This window comes from Schistocerca americana, unplaced genomic scaffold (genome assembly GCF_021461395.2).
Source record: "Schistocerca americana isolate TAMUIC-IGC-003095 unplaced genomic scaffold, iqSchAmer2.1 HiC_scaffold_139, whole genome shotgun sequence".
Lineage (NCBI taxonomy): Eukaryota > Metazoa > Arthropoda > Insecta > Orthoptera > Acrididae > Schistocerca > Schistocerca americana.
In genome coordinates, this window is record NW_025725470.1 from 34,451 (window position 1) to 53,243 (window position 18,793).

General features: G+C 49.1%; 16 non-coding genes across 16 annotated transcripts; 14 read left to right on the forward strand and 2 right to left on the reverse strand.

Moving 5' to 3' along the window:
• The first annotated feature begins 2,494 nt into the window (after positions 1-2,494).
• On the forward strand, positions 2,495-2,567 carry Trnav-cac. Its single transcript has one exon. It is a non-coding gene; the product is annotated as a tRNA-Val (tRNA).
• Positions 2,568-2,725: 158 nt separating this feature from the next.
• On the forward strand, positions 2,726-2,798 carry Trnav-aac. The gene has a single exon. It is a non-coding gene; the product is annotated as a tRNA-Val (tRNA).
• A 668-nt stretch (positions 2,799-3,466) lies between these two features.
• Positions 3,467-3,539, forward strand: Trnav-cac. Its single transcript has one exon. It is a non-coding gene; the product is annotated as a tRNA-Val (tRNA).
• Positions 3,540-3,697: 158 nt separating this feature from the next.
• Positions 3,698-3,770, forward strand: Trnav-aac. Its single transcript has one exon. It is a non-coding gene; the product is annotated as a tRNA-Val (tRNA).
• Positions 3,771-3,964: 194 nt separating this feature from the next.
• Positions 3,965-4,036, reverse strand: Trnap-agg. Its single transcript has one exon. It is a non-coding gene; the product is annotated as a tRNA-Pro (tRNA).
• A 402-nt stretch (positions 4,037-4,438) lies between these two features.
• Trnav-cac lies at positions 4,439-4,511 on the forward strand. The gene has a single exon. It is a non-coding gene; the product is annotated as a tRNA-Val (tRNA).
• Positions 4,512-4,669: 158 nt separating this feature from the next.
• On the forward strand, positions 4,670-4,742 carry Trnav-aac. Its single transcript has one exon. It is a non-coding gene; the product is annotated as a tRNA-Val (tRNA).
• Positions 4,743-5,410: 668 nt separating this feature from the next.
• On the forward strand, positions 5,411-5,483 carry Trnav-cac. Its single transcript has one exon. It is a non-coding gene; the product is annotated as a tRNA-Val (tRNA).
• A 158-nt stretch (positions 5,484-5,641) lies between these two features.
• On the forward strand, positions 5,642-5,714 carry Trnav-aac. The gene has a single exon. It is a non-coding gene; the product is annotated as a tRNA-Val (tRNA).
• Positions 5,715-11,722: 6,008 nt separating this feature from the next.
• Trnav-cac lies at positions 11,723-11,795 on the forward strand. Its single transcript has one exon. It is a non-coding gene; the product is annotated as a tRNA-Val (tRNA).
• Positions 11,796-11,953: 158 nt separating this feature from the next.
• On the forward strand, positions 11,954-12,026 carry Trnav-aac. The gene has a single exon. It is a non-coding gene; the product is annotated as a tRNA-Val (tRNA).
• A 668-nt stretch (positions 12,027-12,694) lies between these two features.
• Trnav-cac lies at positions 12,695-12,767 on the forward strand. The gene has a single exon. It is a non-coding gene; the product is annotated as a tRNA-Val (tRNA).
• Positions 12,768-12,925: 158 nt separating this feature from the next.
• On the forward strand, positions 12,926-12,998 carry Trnav-aac. The gene has a single exon. It is a non-coding gene; the product is annotated as a tRNA-Val (tRNA).
• A 194-nt stretch (positions 12,999-13,192) lies between these two features.
• Trnap-agg lies at positions 13,193-13,264 on the reverse strand. The gene has a single exon. It is a non-coding gene; the product is annotated as a tRNA-Pro (tRNA).
• Positions 13,265-13,666: 402 nt separating this feature from the next.
• On the forward strand, positions 13,667-13,739 carry Trnav-cac. The gene has a single exon. It is a non-coding gene; the product is annotated as a tRNA-Val (tRNA).
• Positions 13,740-13,897: 158 nt separating this feature from the next.
• Positions 13,898-13,970, forward strand: Trnav-aac. The gene has a single exon. It is a non-coding gene; the product is annotated as a tRNA-Val (tRNA).
• The last annotated feature ends 4,823 nt before the right edge of the window (positions 13,971-18,793 follow it).

Below are 18,793 nucleotides of genomic sequence, written 5' to 3' on the forward strand. Positions count from 1 at the left end.
CGAGAAGTTAAGAGGCCAAATTTCACAGTCAGTTACATTATGGATAAAACCTTTCGTTACATACAGCCTGTCTAGTCTGCTTGCCGAAGTACTGGATACGTACGTGTATCCTCGGGTGTGCGGGCGAAGGTGGCACCAAGCATCTATCATATCGAGCCCGTTAATTAACAGCAACAGCTCCTCACAAAAGTTGAAGTTCGGGATTTGATCTTCTGGACGCAATACGCAGTTAAAATCTCCACCCAAAATTATGTGCAGTCGAGAATCCGTTATTAATGGGACAATTTCATCCCGGAACAGGTTGCCCCTTGCTCGTTTTCCGCTGGATCCAGAGGGAGCATATATATTAACAAGAAGCAGATCATATATTTGTGCAGTTATGCCTCGTCCAGATTCAAGTATTGCTTTTGCTGTACATGGTATGCCGTGTTTGAACAGTATTCCTGTTCCACATTCATTGCCTATGTTTAAGATCGCCTCATATCCGTACACATCCGCTATTTTGGTTGTAACTACCTCTTGTAACATCGCTATGTCAATGTCGGCGGCATATAAGTAGTCCTTCACAGATTGTAACTTTACGTCCGAAACTATTCTGTTTACATTGAGCGTGGCGATTTTATACGCCTGCGTCATTCGGTAGTCCAACTAAGCGCATTCAGTGTCGTCAGACCATGCTGTCCCCGTATCAGTTCCGCAGCGGTCAACAGTGTCCATTGGTTCTTCAATTGGAGGGGCGAGGTTCATCTGTACGTCCTCATTCGGGTTGGGGATGTCTGGTTTTCCGATGTCTACCACGCCTTGCTTTCCGCTTCGATCTGTTTTAAGAATTTTTTTGGTACGGGAGAGTTTTTTCTCCAGTTCTTGAATCTCTTCAGGGCTCTGTTTTCGTGTTTGCCGTTTAGGTTTCACCGGCTGCTGTCTGATGTTGTCTTCCTCAGCATTCTTCAAATCTTCTAAGCGGGTGGTGTTTCGAGCTAAATTGTCGACCGTGCTCTTGGTGGATGATGGTGTCAATAGAGAAATCGGTTCACTATGAGGTTGCTCATTCCGGGATGGTTCTTGCATGTCATTCTCAACAGCGGAGGAATCGGATAATTTACTGTGGCTCCCAATATCTTTCGGTGGCTGTTGTGTTGAAACCGTTACAGCTGTCACGATTTCCTTAGGTTCGGGTGGTCTAGCTTCTGTTGTGTCAGTGGTGGCAATCTGGGCTTCTTCTCGGGTTGGATGGTTCTCCGAATTCACATCAGGGCTTGGGGTCAAGACTTGGCCGCGGGCAGCCGTAGCGTAAGTCGCTGGCAGCGCAGTCATAGCCGGCGGTCGCGGCGTCTCGCCAGCCGGCAGCTGCGCCACTCGCCGCTGTAAACACTCCGCGCGGACGTGGCCAGGAGAATTGCACGCCGCGCACGTCCTCGGCTGGCCGTCGTATATAACGATACCTCGGTATCCACACACGCTGATGTATGACGGTACATGTTTGTGCAAATCGACCTTTAATTGCCTCACTCCGTTGAGAACTTGGAATTTGCGCGCGTTGGACCACCGTTCGGCAACATTGCTGAGAACTTTACCGTACGGCGCTATCACTGCGTTTATTTGTTCCGCCGGTACTTCGAATGGTAGTTCGAATATCCTGATAGTTCGTATTCCAAACCCTGCATGTGTTACGGTGACTTCGCCTACGTTTCCATCACAATGCTTAAATTTCATACTTCCTCCGCAAGACTCAACTATTTTGTCACATAAGTTAGCATTCCTCAATTTCACAAATACAACGCTGCTCACTATCGAAAGATGCATTCCAATGACATCCTCGGTATCAACTTTCACTTCGTATTCCAACCAATCTTCGATTTCGTGTAGTTTAGGTCGGGCGTAATTACGATCAAACGAGAATTTCAAAGTATCTTGTCTGTTCAAGTGGGCCATCACGGATTCATATTTCAAATTTCAATATGCGTAGAAGTTCTGCAACGATGCAAGACGCACTGCGACTTACCACGCCGAAGCACAGCAGACCGCGGCGCACGAAACTCAGCACACGTCCGCACAGCACGGCTGTCGCGGCGAGACTGGAGACCAACGAGCCCTGTGACACGGCGAATGCCAATTATTGCAGTCCCTAGATGTCGTCCAGGGTGCCCTGGAAGTCTCGTGTACGCTGGCGGGATGGGGGCGGCGCGAATTCCCGCGGTCGGCGGCCTTCCTGGGCTATTGGTACCTTCATGTAGAGCTGCCGCTGGGCTCGCACTGCCTGCTGCTGAGAAAGTGATTGCTTTTGCTGATATGACTTGCAATAACGACTGCGCGAAACGCCGCTATCTCGTTAGGGGTGCTACGGCAGACACCCTCTCGAGCACCCCGAAGACTTCTTGAGCCCTCGGCTGTGATGGGTTCCAGGCTGACAAAAGAACTGTCGTGTGTGCATTCGCGGACTAGAGAAAGGCTGAGGCAAGTTCGAGTGAACAAAGATGGACTCCTCGGGTCCGTCGTTTCCGTAGTGTAGCGGTTATCACGTCTGCTTCACACGCAGAAGGTCCCCGGTTCGATCCCGGGCGGGAACAGTATTTTCTTGCCTATGTCGTATTGTCCTCCAATGAGCCACGTCGTGTGTGGATCTGCTGCATGTCCCTTCGTTTTGCAAGTACCACATTTATTGAATTTTTGAGTTACGATGGCAACATCACTACAAGTTGTCTGTGAAGTAAGGTGCACACAAGCAGTTTCCGTGGTGTAGCGGTTATCACGTCTGCCTAACACGCGGAAGGTCCCCGGTTCGATCCCGGGCGGAAACACTTTTTCATCACTTTAAGCAAGACTTACTAACATGCATCTGCTACCATCTGTACCCGAAACCTTCGTAATCGCCTTCACGCGTCGGACCAGAGTGTCAATTGCTCACATCGAATAAGAAATTCATTTGATATTGACGGCGAGCTTTTTGCGCTGACTCAGCCACTGACGTGCGATCAGTTTGCACAAAACGCTAGGGCTCGTCCGGGATTTGAACCCGGGACCTGCTGCACCCTTAGCATGAATCATACACCTAGACCAACGAGCCCTGTGACACGGCGAATGCCATATATTGCAGTCCCTCGACGTCGTCCAGGGTGCCCTGGAGGTCTCGTGTACGCTGGCGGGATGGGGGCGCCGCGAATTCCCGCGGTCGGCGGCCTTCCTGGGCTATTGGTACCTTCATGTAGACCTGCCGCTGGGCTCGCACTGCCTGCTGCTGAGAAAGTGATTGCTTTTGCTGATATGACTTGCAATAACGACTGCGCGAAACGCCGCTATCTCGTTAGGGGTGCTACGGCAGACACCCTCTCGAGCACCCCGAAGACTTCTTGAGCCCTCGGCTGTGATGGGTTCCAGGCTGACAAAAGAACTGTCGTGTGTGCATTCGCGGACTAGAGAAAGGCTGAGGCAAGTTCGAGTGAACAAAGATGGACTCCTCGGGTCCGTCGTTTCCGTAGTGTAGCGGTTATCACGTCTGCTTCACACGCAGAAGGTCCCCGGTTCGATCCCGGGCGGGAACAGTATTTTCTTGCCTATGTCGTATTGTCCTCCAATGAGCCACGTCGTGTGTGGATCTGCTGCATGTCCCTTCGTTTTGCAAGTACCACATTTATTGAATTTTTGAGTTACGATGGCAACATCAGTACAAGTTGTCTGTGAAGTAAGGTGCACACAAGCAGTTTCCGTGGTGTAGCGGTTATCACGTCTGCCTAACACGCAGAAGGTCCCCGGTTCGATCCCGGGCGGAAACACTTTTTCATCACTTTAAGCAAGACTTACTAACATGCATCTGCTACCATCTGTACCCGAAACCTTCGTAATCGCCTTCACGCGTCGGACCAGAGTGTCAATTGCTCACATCGAATAAGAAATTCATTTGATATTGACGGCGAGCTTTTTGCGCTGACTCAGTCACTGACGTGCGATCAGTTTGCACAAAACGCTAGGGCTCGTCCGGGATTTGAACCCGGGACCTCCTGCACCCTAAGCAGGAATCATACCCCTAGACCAACGAGCCCTGTGACACGGCGAATGCCATATATTGCAGTCCCTAGATGTCGTCCAGGGTGCCCTGGAAGTCTCGTGTACGCTGGCGGGATGGGGGCGGCGCGAATTCCCGCGGTCGGCGGCCTTCCTGGGCTATTGGTACCTTCATGTAGAGCTGCCGCTGGGCTCGCACTGCCTGCTGCTGAGAAAGTGATTGCTTTTGCTGATATGACTTGCAATAACGACTGCGCGAAACGCCGCTATCTCGTTAGGGGTGCTACGGCAGACACCCTCTCGAGCACCCCGAAGACTTCTTGAGCCCTCGGCTGTGATGGGTTCCAGGCTGACAAAAGAACTGTCGTGTGTGCATTCGCGGACTAGAGAAAGGCTGAGGCAAGTTCGAGTGAACAAAGATGGACTCCTCGGGTCCGTCGTTTCCGTAGTGTAGCGGTTATCACGTCTGCTTCACACGCAGAAGGTCCCCGGTTCGATCCCGGGCGGGAACAGTATTTTCTTGCCTATGTCGTATTGTCCTCCAATGAGCCACGTCGTGTGTGGATCTGCTGCATGTCCCTTCGTTTTGCAAGTACCACATTTATTGAATTTTTGAGTTACGATGGCAACATCACTACAAGTTGTCTCTGAAGTAAGGTGCACACAAGCAGTTTCCGTGGTGTAGCGGTTATCACGTCTGCCTAACACGCGGAAGGTCCCCGGTTCGATCCCGGGCGGAAACACTTTTTCATCACTTTAAGCAAGACTTACTAACATGCATCTGCTACCATCTGTACCCGAAACCTTCGTAATCGCCTTCACGCGTCGGACCAGAGTGTCAATTGCTCACATCGAATAAGAAATTCATTTGATATTGACGGCGAGCTTTTTGCGCTGACTCAGCCACTGACGTGCGATCAGTTTGCACAAAACGCTAGGGCTCGTCCGGGATTTGAACCCGGGACCTGCTGCACCCTTAGCATGAATCATACACCTAGACCAACGAGCCCTGTGACACGGCGAATGCCATATATTGCAGTCCCTAGACGTCGTCCAGGGTGCCCTGGAGGTCTCGTGTACGCTGGCGGGATGGGGGCGCCGCGAATTCCCGCGGTCGGCGGCCTTCCTGGGCTATTGGTACCTGCATGTAGAGCTGCCGCTGGGCTCGCACTGCCTGCTGCTGAGAAAGTGATTGCTTTTGCTGATATGACTTGCAATAACGACTGCGCGAAACGCCGCTATCTCGTTAGGGGTGCTACGGCAGACACCCTCTCGAGCACCCCGAAGACTTCTTGAGCCCTCGGCTGTGATGGGTTCCAGGCTGACAAAAGAACTGTCGTGTGTGCATTCGCGGACTAGAGAAAGGCTGAGGCAAGTTCGAGTGAACAAAGATGGACTCCTCGGGTCCGTCGTTTCCGTAGTGTAGCGGTTATCACGTCTGCTTCACACGCAGAAGGTCCCCGGTTCGATCCCGGGCGGGAACAGTATTTTCTTGCCTATGTCGTATTGTCCTCCAATGAGCCACGTCGTGTGTGGATCTGCTGCATGTCCCTTCGTTTTGCAAGTACCACATTTATTGAATTTTTGAGTTACGATGGCAACATCAGTACAAGTTGTCTGTGAAGTAAGGTGCACACAAGCAGTTTCCGTGGTGTAGCGGTTATCACGTCTGCCTAACACGCAAAAGGTCCCCGGTTCGATCCCGGGCGGAAACACTTTTTCATCACTTTAAGCAAGACTTACTAACATGCATCTGCTACCATCTGTACCCGAAACCTTCGTAATCGCCTTCACGCGTCGGACCAGAGTGTCAATTGCTCACATCGAATAAGAAATTCATTTGATATTGACGGCGAGCTTTTTGCGCTGACTCAGCCACTGACGTGCGATCAGTTTGCACAAAACGCTAGGGCTCGTCCGGGATTTGAACCCGGGATCTCCTGCACCCTAAGCAGGAATCATAGCCCTTTTTTTTTTTTTTTTTTTTTTTTCAAGGGCTCTACCATCTTTTTTTTTTTTCTTTTTTTTTTTTCATTTTTGCGCCTTTAACCGCACGGCCACTTTTTTTTTTTTTTTTTTTTTTTTTTTTTCCTGGACCTCTTCCACTTCAGGCGTTGGCCCCTATCATCCATATCCCCCCAAACTCCTATCTAACCTAAAAATAAAAAAAAAAAAAAAAAAAAAAAAAAAAAAAAAAAAAAAAAAATTCTGTTGCCACCGCCACTTTTACCCTAACTTAACCTACTTTTTTATTTATTTTTTCATTATTTTTTTTAAATAATATGTAAAGGAACTGAATACATCTTCTTGCCGTGACAATCTGTCCAATACCCGTGAAACAGAAGAACACGAAATCAATCAAGCACTTCTGATGTGTTTTATGTTACGGCTTCTGGCAAAATTAGTTTTCCTGAGGCACTTTCACCTGCTGTACTATAAAAATAAATAAATAAATGCCAACTTAATTATAATGAAGCACAAGTAGTATCACCTCGCTGTAGTGTTGTGCACCAACCCAAAAAAAAAAAAAAAAAAAAAAAAAAAAAAAAGAAAATTACCGCTTCATTATGGCAAAGTGTGAAGTAAGAAATTTTGAAACAAAGCTTTGTATTTCCGACTCGTTTTAAGGTTGTGGTGCTCTTCCATTATATACTGTATGTACTCGTCTATACTCGCATGTGTATTCGTAACTGCAAAATATGCAAACTGGCCGATAATCCAAACATAGCTATTGTGCTTTGTTGCAGGAAAGAAATGCCAGTCTGGTTGAAGTACATCTTTAAGTGTTATAGCAGAGTCTGTGGTTCTAGTAATTATTGCGAGTTTTTTTCTAGTCCAGTTCCATATGTGGTATTGGTCGCGGCAGATGAGAATGTGTGCCAAGGTATCTACAGTATGGCAATGATCGCAGTACGGACTCTGCTTCATTTTGATATTGTGCAACTTTTCACCTGTGGGGACCTTCTCGTTCACAATGTCGTACCACGTGGACACTACTTTGGAGTGGAGGATAGGATTGTTAATGTTTTTCCAGACGTTACTCCAGTTGACCGCTGGATATTTCGCCTCAATTGGGTTTTGCCTATGGTGTCTCGTGAGGTGGTAATAGGTCCTTCTGGTGTTAAGCAGCTGTGAAGTGTCTTGAATATAGCTCATTTCCAGGTAATAAGTCCGGACGTGATCGAGTTGAGCGCTGATGCGACCAACATCGACTGGGGCCTTTTTGCTCGTTGGGGCTAACCTGTTGAATAACGTTTTCGTAATTGTCGGATGGGGTGACTGCAGTATTTTGCGGATTCGGTCCATATATACGGCAGTGCATTGGTTCTTGATGTCTTTGACGCCCAAACCACCAGCGGCGCGGGTTAACACTATGGTTGGCATAGCGACTTTAAAGATGTTTCCGCTCCATATGAACCAATACGCTGCAGCTAAAAGCTTTTGCGCTGTATCCTTGGGTACTGGTAACACTGCTGCGATGTGATATATTTTGCTTAGCACATAGCTGTTGATCAATAGAGCTCTCTGTATCCGATTGAGCGTTCTAGTTTTGTGTTCACGGAGAGTAGCCCTGAATATATGCAGTTTATGGTCCCAGTTGGCTACTGTCATCTCTCTTGGGTTGGCCATTAGAATCATACCTAAGTGGTTCGTCTGCTCTGTTCTTTGTAGCCATGTTCTTGGAATGGTCTCCATATGGGGTCCGACAGGTAAAATTTTCGATTTTTGTTCATTGAGTTTGGCTCCGGAAGAAGTGGCGTAAGCGTGGATTATTTGTTGAACGACTTCCATTTCTGAGTGCGTGTTAACTACTACACTGACGTCATCAGCATAAGCGTGACACACGGTTTTTGTACCCAACACCTGTAGACCTTGTAACCTGTGATGCAGGTTTAACAGTAACGGTTCTACGGCGATTGCGTATAGTGCCATAGAAAGGGGGCAGCCTTGTCTCACTGATTGCTTGATCGGGACTGGTGAACTTAGCTGACCATTAATTTTGATTCGAGAGGAAGTCCCGACTATACATTTGCGTATGATCTGAATAAAATGAGCACTGAATCCCATCCGTTGCATTACAGTTAGTAGAAAGTGATGGTTGATGCGGTCAAAAGCCTTATCGAAGTCTAAAAACATGAGACCAACATTGCATTTGCATAGCCACGACAAATATATTATGTCTCTATATTCACATAATGCATTCGACATTGATCTCCCTGGGACGGCACTCATTTGATAAGGGCCAAGTACTTTCGGCAGTACCGTCTTCAGTCTACAGTTTATGAGTCGGGTGAAGATTTTATAGTCGGAATTGAGGAGTGTTAGTGGTCGAAAATCCTTCAGCGTAGCGCTACGTGGTTTTTTGGGGATCAGTACAATCATTCCTTCGGTAAACTGAGATGGCATCTGCACGTCTCCCAATAATTCATTGCATATTTTGGTGAATTCCGGTCCTATGATGTGCCAAAAACAAGCATAAAATTCTATGGGTAGGCCATCTAAACCAGCAGATTTCTTTGTAGGCGAGTCTTTGATTATAGCACATACTTCTTCCTCAGTTATGTGGGCTACAAGGTCGGCGTTGTCAGTCGGATGGACCGTGGATTGAATGTTGGATAAAAGCGGCTCACTTGCCGTCGCGTCAGTCGCCGATGCGGAGTAAAAATCTGTATAATGTTGCACCACGTAGTTTTTAACTGTGACTTGTTGATCGTATTCGTTCCCCTGTTCATCACTGAGAGTGTGGATTAACTTTTGTTTACCTCTCTTGGCTTCCCGTATCACGTGATATACGGACGTATTCTCCTGCGTCAGTTCAATCGGAGGACGCGATCGAACTTTTTTCCCCTCTAGTGATTGTCGTACCAACGCCGTTATTCTTGCTTTGGTGCGTTTTATTCTAGAACTGTTTGCTACTAATCCCATGGGGTCATCATACAGTTCGCGGAGGCAAAGAAAGTGATACTCCAAGGTGCGTTTTCGCCAGTACGCTTTCATGCGACCATATCGTGCGATGCATTTTTTTATCTGCGGTTTCGCAGACTGTAGCCACCACATGATGCGTGTAGGATATCTGGATTGCATCCGAAGACAACGCTGCCATGTAGCATGGACCTCCTGTTTCAGTACTGCGTCCTCCAAAAGTGACACGTTGAGCTGCCATACGCCCCTTCCCAGGAATGTTTTTTGTTTAGTATGCTTCGCGGTTATATGAAATGCGCAGTGGTCCGAGAAGTTAAGAGGCCAAATTTCACAGTCAGTTACATTATGGATAAAACCTTTCGTTACATACAGCCTGTCTAGTCTGCTTGCCGAAGTACTGGATACGTACGTGTATCCTCGGGTGTGCGGGCGAAGGTGGCACCAAGCATCTATCATATCGAGCCCGTTAATTAACAGCAACAGCTCCTCACAAAAGTTGAAGTTCGGGATTTGATCTTCTGGACGCAATACGCAGTTAAAATCTCCACCCAAAATTATGTGCAGTCGAGAATCCGTTATTAATGGGACAATTTCATCCCGGAACAGGTTGCCCCTTGCTCGTTTTCCGCTGGATCCAGAGGGAGCATATATATTAACAAGAAGCAGATCATATATTTGTGCAGTTATGCCTCGTCCAGATTCAAGTATTGCTTTTGCTGTACATGGTATGCCGTGTTTGAACAGTATTCCTGTTCCACATTCATTGCCTATGTTTAAGATCGCCTCATATCCGTACACATCCGCTATTTTGGTTGTAACTACCTCTTGTAACATCGCTATGTCAATGTCGGCGGCATATAAGTAGTCCTTCACAGATTGTAACTTTACGTCCGAAACTATTCTGTTTACATTGAGCGTGGCGATTTTATACGCCTGCGTCATTCGGTAGTCCAACTAAGCGCATTCAGTGTCGTCAGACCATGCTGTCCCCGTATCAGTTCCGCAGCGGTCAACAGTGTCCATTGGTTCTTCAATTGGAGGGGCGAGGTTCATCTGTACGTCCTCATTCGGGTTGGGGATGTCTGGTTTTCCGATGTCTACCACGCCTTGCTTTCCGCTTCGATCTGTTTTAAGAATTTTTTTGGTACGGGAGAGTTTTTTCTCCAGTTCTTGAATCTCTTCAGGGCTCTGTTTTCGTGTTTGCCGTTTAGGTTTCACCGGCTGCTGTCTGATGTTGTCTTCCTCAGCATTCTTCAAATCTTCTAAGCGGGTGGTGTTTCGAGCTAAATTGTCGACCGTGCTCTTGGTGGATGATGGTGTCAATAGAGAAATCGGTTCACTATGAGGTTGCTCATTCCGGGATGGTTCTTGCATGTCATTCTCAACAGCGGAGGAATCGGATAATTTACTGTGGCTCCCAATATCTTTCGGTGGCTGTTGTGTTGAAACCGTTACAGCTGTCACGATTTCCTTAGGTTCGGGTGGTCTAGCTTCTGTTGTGTCAGTGGTGGCAATCTGGGCTTCTTCTCGGGTTGGATGGTTCTCCGAATTCACATCAGGGCTTGGGGTCAAGACTTGGCCGCGGGCAGCCGTAGCGTAAGTCGCTGGCAGCGCAGTCATAGCCGGCGGTCGCGGCGTCTCGCCAGCCGGCAGCTGCGCCACTCGCCGCTGTAAACACTCCGCGCGGACGTGGCCAGGAGAATTGCACGCCGCGCACGTCCTCGGCTGGCCGTCGTATATAACGATACCTCGGTATCCACACACGCTGATGTATGACGGTACATGTTTGTGCAAATCGACCTTTAATTGCCTCACTCCGTTGAGAACTTGGAATTTGCGCGCGTTGGACCACCGTTCGGCAACATTGCTGAGAACTTTACCGTACGGCGCTATCACTGCGTTTATTTGTTCCGCCGGTACTTCGAATGGTAGTTCGAATATCCTGATAGTTCGTATTCCAAACCCTGCATGTGTTACGGTGACTTCGCCTACGTTTCCATCACAATGCTTAAATTTCATACTTCCTCCGCAAGACTCAACTATTTTGTCACATAAGTTAGCATTCCTCAATTTCACAAATACAACGCTGCTCACTATCGAAAGATGCATTCCAATGACATCCTCGGTATCAACTTTCACTTCGTATTCCAACCAATCTTCGATTTCGTGTAGTTTAGGTCGGGCGTAATTACGATCAAACGAGAATTTCAAAGTATCTTGTCTGTTCAAGTGGGCCATCACGGATTCATATTTCAAATTTCAATATGCGTAGAAGTTCTGCAACGATGCAAGACGCACTGCGACTTACCACGCCGAAGCACAGCAGACCGCGGCGCACGAAACTCAGCACACGTCCGCACAGCACGGCTGTCGCGGCGAGACTGGAGACCAACGAGCCCTGTGACACGGCGAATGCCAATTATTGCAGTCCCTAGATGTCGTCCAGGGTGCCCTGGAAGTCTCGTGTACGCTGGCGGGATGGGGGCGGCGCGAATTCCCGCGGTCGGCGGCCTTCCTGGGCTATTGGTACCTTCATGTAGAGCTGCCGCTGGGCTCGCACTGCCTGCTGCTGAGAAAGTGATTGCTTTTGCTGATATGACTTGCAATAACGACTGCGCGAAACGCCGCTATCTCGTTAGGGGTGCTACGGCAGACACCCTCTCGAGCACCCCGAAGACTTCTTGAGCCCTCGGCTGTGATGGGTTCCAGGCTGACAAAAGAACTGTCGTGTGTGCATTCGCGGACTAGAGAAAGGCTGAGGCAAGTTCGAGTGAACAAAGATGGACTCCTCGGGTCCGTCGTTTCCGTAGTGTAGCGGTTATCACGTCTGCTTCACACGCAGAAGGTCCCCGGTTCGATCCCGGGCGGGAACAGTATTTTCTTGCCTATGTCGTATTGTCCTCCAATGAGCCACGTCGTGTGTGGATCTGCTGCATGTCCCTTCGTTTTGCAAGTACCACATTTATTGAATTTTTGAGTTACGATGGCAACATCACTACAAGTTGTCTGTGAAGTAAGGTGCACACAAGCAGTTTCCGTGGTGTAGCGGTTATCACGTCTGCCTAACACGCGGAAGGTCCCCGGTTCGATCCCGGGCGGAAACACTTTTTCATCACTTTAAGCAAGACTTACTAACATGCATCTGCTACCATCTGTACCCGAAACCTTCGTAATCGCCTTCACGCGTCGGACCAGAGTGTCAATTGCTCACATCGAATAAGAAATTCATTTGATATTGACGGCGAGCTTTTTGCGCTGACTCAGCCACTGACGTGCGATCAGTTTGCACAAAACGCTAGGGCTCGTCCGGGATTTGAACCCGGGACCTGCTGCACCCTTAGCATGAATCATACACCTAGACCAACGAGCCCTGTGACACGGCGAATGCCATATATTGCAGTCCCTCGACGTCGTCCAGGGTGCCCTGGAGGTCTCGTGTACGCTGGCGGGATGGGGGCGCCGCGAATTCCCGCGGTCGGCGGCCTTCCTGGGCTATTGGTACCTTCATGTAGACCTGCCGCTGGGCTCGCACTGCCTGCTGCTGAGAAAGTGATTGCTTTTGCTGATATGACTTGCAATAACGACTGCGCGAAACGCCGCTATCTCGTTAGGGGTGCTACGGCAGACACCCTCTCGAGCACCCCGAAGACTTCTTGAGCCCTCGGCTGTGATGGGTTCCTGGCTGACAAAAGAACTGTCGTGTGTGCATTCGCGGACTAGAGAAAGGCTGAGGCAAGTTCGAGTGAACAAGGATGGCCTCCTCGTGTCCGTCGTTTCCGTAGTGTAGCGGTTATCACGTCTGCTTCACACGCAGAAGGTCCCCGGTTCGATCCCGGGCGGGAACAGTATTTTCTTGCCTATGTCGTATTGTCCTCCAATGAGCCACGTCGTGTGTGGATCTGCTGCATGTCCCTTCGTTTTGCAAGTACCACATTTATTGAATTTTTGAGTTACGATGGCAACATCACTACGAGTTGTCTGTGAAGTAAGGTGCACACAAGCAGTTTCCGTGGTGTAGCGGTTATCACGTCTGCCTAACACACAGAAGGTCCCCGGTTCGATCCCGGGCGGAAACACTTTTTCATCACTTTAAGCAAGACTTACTAACATGCATCTGCTACCATCTGTACCCGAAACCTTCGTAATCGCCTTCACGCGTCGGACCAGAGTGTCAATTGCTCACATCGAATAAGAAATTCATTTGATATTGACGGCGAGCTTTTTGCGCTGACTCAGCCACTGACGTGCGATCAGTTTGCACAAAACGCTAGGGCTCGTCCGGGATTTGAACACGGGACCTCCTGCACCCTAAGCAGGAATCATACCCCTAGACCAACGAGCCCTGTGACACGGCGAATGCCAATTATTGCAGTCGCTAGATGTCGTCCAGGGTGCCCTGGAAGTCTCGTGTACGCTGGCGGGATGGGGGCGGCGCGAATTCCCGCGGTCGGCGGCCTTCCTGGGCTATTGGTACCTTCATGTAGAGCTGCCGCTGGGCTCGCACTGCCTGCTGCTGAGAAAGTGATTGCTTTTGCTGATATGACTTGCAATAACGACTGCGCGAAACGCCGCTATCTCGTTAGGGGTGCTACGGCAGACACCCTCTCGAGCACCCCGAAGACTTCTTGAGCCCTCGGCTGTGATGGGTTCCAGGCTGACAAAAGAACTGTCGTGTGTGCATTCACGGACTAGAGAAAGGATGAGGCAAGTTCGAGTGAACAAGGATGGACTCCTCGGGTCCGTCGTTTCCGTAGTGTAGCGGTTATCACGTCTGCTTCACACGCAGAAGGTCCCCGGTTCGATCCCGGGCGGGAACAGTATTTTCTTGCCTATGTCGTATTGTCCTCCAATGAGCCACGTCGTGTGTGGATCTGCTGCATGTCCCTTCGTTTTGCAAGTACCACATTTATTGAATTTGTTAGTTACGATGGCAACATCACTACAAGTTGTCTGTGAAGTAAGGTGCACACAAGCAGTTTCCGCGGTGTAGCGGTTATCACGTCTGCCTAACACGCAGAAGGTCCCCGGTTCGATTCCGGGCGGAAACACTTTTTCATCACTTTAAGCAAGACTTACTAACATGCATCTGCTACCATCTGTACCCGAAACCTTCGTAATCGCCTTCACGCGTCGGACCAGAGTGTCAATTGCTCACATCGAATAAGAAATTCATTTGATATTGACGGCGAGCTTTTTGCGCTGACTCAGCCACTGACGTGCGATCAGTTTGCACAAAACGCTAGGGCTCGTCCGGGATTTGAACCCGGGACCTCCTGCACCCTAAGCAGGAATCATACCCCTTTTTTTTTCTTCTTTTTTTTTTATTTTTTTTCTTTTTTTTTCTTTTTTTTTATTTTTTTTTTTTTACCCCTTTTTTTTAAAATAAAATGGAACTAAAAAAACAAGTGCCACCGCCACTTTTCATCCTAAAACAAAAAAAAAAAAAAAAAAAAAGAAATAATCTGGGCCACTTCAGGCGTTGGCTCCTGACTAAACCTACCCCAGAGAGCTGCCTATATACCAGGGGAAATATGGGAAATCAAGGTTAGGGCTATCCTTACAAACAAAACAAAATCTTCCTTTTTCTGAATTTTATTTTAATTTTTTTTGTTTTATATTTATTTATTCATTTTATTTTATTTTATTTATTTATTTTTTGTGTAATTGATCAGAGGCCTTCTGCGCCCCGCTGGTAATATGTTGAGTCACGTCTTCTCGAAATTGATGTGTTCCGTTCAATTGTTCAGAAATGTTCATTGGTTCAAGCAGGAAACCTTCTCCTCTCTTGGCTTAACACATTCCAGCTGCGAGGCGGCTCGTGGAAAGCACTCCCAAGGAAGTTCGAGAAAAATTGTCTGTATTTTGGGTGACGGACAACGACATAATGACGGTCATTGAGGTATGTCCAAAAATCGAGTACAGAGTTTACAGTTTGTCCAAATAAGTAGTGAATGGCATGTCCGCGAATCCAATTCACAGCATTGGTCTTTGTCCGAGGAAAATAGTCACGTTCCGGAAATAATAGTGAAAGGGGAGTAATCCGATTCGGAATGTCCCGCGTTAGAAAAGCCACAATACGTCGAACCAAGTGCCAAACCTCCGCCGCCGGTCCGCAAACAAACCGATGTTCATCATTGTCTGGCACTCCACACGTGGAGCATAGAGGTGATTGGGCGAGGTGGATACGATGAAGGCGAAATTGGTTGATTTGCTTACCATTGACAGTTATGTACCAGACAGATTGAACATTCGTGTCAAGGTAACAGGCGAACACCGTGCGCCATACATGACGCCAGTCAACCTGTGGGAACTTTAGTTCAATCGGGTTAGGAGGACGACCTAATTGGAGGACATTGTATACTGCCTTTGTCTTGAGTAAAAGCTGTCTTGGTAAGGTGAGGCGTAGATAACTGAGTTCCAGAAAGAAGTACCGTATATAATGGAACTGGGCCGGAACATCCGCGATCATCACTGGGGCTGACAGTGAGACCGGCGAGTATGCCGACAGGAGGAGACCAGTGAGGCTCGTTGGGCAACGTGTCCATACCGTCATCTGGGAGCTGACAAATAGGGCGCGAGCTCTATCCGGCACGTGAAACAGACCTATCCCACCTCGTTCACGGGGAAGAGTAAGGGTCGCATAGTTAACTTTGAACAACATCCCAGAGCTGACGAAAGATGCCATCGCTGCCAACATGCGACGTGCCACAGTAAGCGGGAAAGGTAGAACTTGCGCTATATGGGGAACTCGGGATGCGATATATGTATTGACATATCGAGCTCGTTGGAGAATATCTAAGGATCGAAGGCGATGGTCCATAAGACCTGCTCTGATCATTAAAAGGAGGCGTCGGCAGTTGATGGTGGCTGAACGCCGGAGATCAGATGAAAAATCTATTCCCAAACAACGAATGGTATCAACGGTGGTGAGAGGTGTAACGCACTCCACGGGAAGTCCCGTGCCAATGAACATAACTTGTGACTTACGTACGTTTAAAGAGCTACCCGACGCCTCACCATAAGTCGCTACCCACGTCAAAACAGCTCGAACTTCGTCGGCATTACGTAAACAGATGACGACATCGTCAGCATAGGCCGTGCAACAGAATCGGTAGCGATCTATGGACAACCCTACCAAACGTTGTCTTAGTCCACATAGCAAGGATTCCAAGGAAAAGGCGTACAAGATTGCTGATAGAGGGCAACCTTGACGTACGGATCGACCTATTATTATCGGTGGAGTGAGTCTGCCATTGTACATAATCCTGGATGAGGCACCCCGCAGAAGACGCGTCACTACCGTGATAACGGCGACCGGGAAACCCATATGGTGGAGAACGGCTGTAAGGAACGAATGGTCAACCCTATCGAAAGCTTGACTGAAGTCCAAAGACGCAAGTGCCCCAGAGAGGCGTTGTGCCTGGGTAACGGCGATCATATCCCTGTAGCGGCATAAAGCCGTGCGAATATTGTTGTCGCCTCCCAAAGATGCTTGGTCTGGCGACACAACATATCGGACAACGTTTTTAAGTCGTGCTGCCAAAAGGCGAGTGAAGATTTTCATATCACTGTTAAGGAGGGTGAGGGGCCGATAATCACTGATATTGTTGCCACCGTGCGGTTTATGTACAGGAATAATAATTCCTTCCATGAAAGCGTCCGGCACAGGTACTTCCGGAGACATCAGTTCCCGACAGATGGAGGTGAAGGTGGACTCTAACAAATCACGGAAGGTGCGATAAAATTCGAGGGGAAGACCGTCGGGGCCCGGGGAGCGATTGATGGTTCCTGCCCGGATCGCATCGCGGACTTCCTCATCAGTCACCTCCGACATTAATTCAATCGCCGCATCTCCTGGGATACCACCGAAGTTGAGCTGTGAGACTTCCTCGATTAACTCTGGGGAATGTGGAACTGCGGCGTAGAGCTGCCGGTAGTGGGCGTGAAGCACATTCCCTATGGCAGATTGGGTTACGTAGCGACGCCCGTCTTGATCCGTTAGGACGTGAATCAATTTTCGGCGTCGATTTTGTCGTTCTTGGACGATATGGTACATCGACGGATGTTCATGAGGCATGCGATCAGCAGTACGAGATCGTACTATCGCCCCTTCCAAATGCCGTCGCATGAGATTGGAGATTTGGGCCTTAGCTTGGTTCATCCTTGTATGGCGCTCAGGGGAGGCTGGCATCGTGGAGCATTCTCGTAGGATCCTGTAGTAAAAGTCCATAGTGCTCTTCCTCCAGGCGACAACATCTTTGCCATACCGGATTAAAGTTTTTCGAAGAGCAGGTTTTGCACACTGGATCCACCAGGATATGGTAGACGGATACGTGGGTCGGCGTCTATTACATGTGATCCAAGTGTCTTCTATTAGAAGTCGACAGTCAGGTGAATTAAGAAGTGCCGTGTTCAGTTTCCATAAACAACGTCCGTGCCATACTGCCTGTCTTGTGAGAACAACATCACAGAAGTAAGCCTCATGGTCTGAGAAAGCAACAGGCCAGATTTCAGCCTGTCGAGTGTGTTGAATTAGGGATCGCGAGATGTAGATGCGATCCAGTCGGCTAGAGGAGTGCGCAGTGTGGTACGTAAAACCCAAAAGATCACCGTGAACATGTCTCCACGTGTCGACAAATTGTAGCCGCGTGACGACTGTTTCCAGAGCGGCGCATGGTGAGTGACGCGGCAATTGATCCTGAGGTCGCTGGGTGCAGTTGAAGTCTCCACCCATGATCCAGTCATCGTGTGGTCCCATAAAAAGGGGTGTGACTTCATTCGCGAAGAAGGCATTACGTTCACGACGGTAGCTGGAGCCCGACGGCGCATAAATATTGATGATGCGTACACCAAAGAGAGTAAGGGCCATACCTCTGCCGCTGGGGAGGTATAGGACATCTTCGGCAGAAAGACCTTCGCGTAAGATGATGGCAACACCACTACCGGTGTCCGAAGCGGGAGAAAGATGCACCGTGAAGCCATGTGGTGGTGAAAAATCGGCGACATGCACTTCCTGAAAAAGCGCAATATCTATGTCCGCATCATAAACCATATCGCGGAGCAGCGCTAGTTTGTGGGGCGCACGAATGGTCGCGAGGTTAATCGTTGCGACACGATAATGCTGGTGTTGGAGTCCCACAGGCACAGGCGGGGCTTCTTCTTCAGGAGCGAGAGGTCGTCGATCTAGCCGGTCCGCTGAAGAGGCTGCTATTGTGGAGAGTTTGCGGGCGCGGGCGCAACCGATGGAGGTGCCCCATCATCAGCAGCGTCCACCCCAGTCCCTTCGATCTCCACGTCGTCTGCCCAGGAGACTGATGCTGCGGTAGGGCATCGGCTGTGCACGTCATCCACGTGGAGAGGAGACGTAGTTTTCGTCTCATCGGATAGGCTCTCTTCAACGTCGACCTGTGGGGGCGACGGCGTCAGTAATGAGGGGTGTTCGTTGCCAGTGGTCGCCTGTGGCGGGTCTGTCGCATCAGCCTTTCGGTCATCAAAGATCGGTTTGTCGTCCATCGTCGGGTCTGCATCCCCGGTATCCATCCGTAGAATGGATTCATCAGGGGGTGTACGGCTACGTTTCTTTCTCTTTCGTGTCGACCCTTGTTTTCGAACAAGTCGTTCAGAGTCCGATGGCGGGTGGCTTTCGTCTGACTCCGGACCAGTCTGAAGGAAAGCAGAAGTAGGTACCACACCCGGATCAACGTCCATCTCAGTAGCATTTTCAGTCACAGTGCTGCGATGATTCGGCAGGTTAGGATCTGGCGTCTGGGGCACCTCAGAAGGAATCTCAGGAGCGGGTGTATCTACCTGATCAGACGACGTCAACGGAGCAGGAAGACTCTGTGTAGACGTGCTACCTTCCTGGGCAACC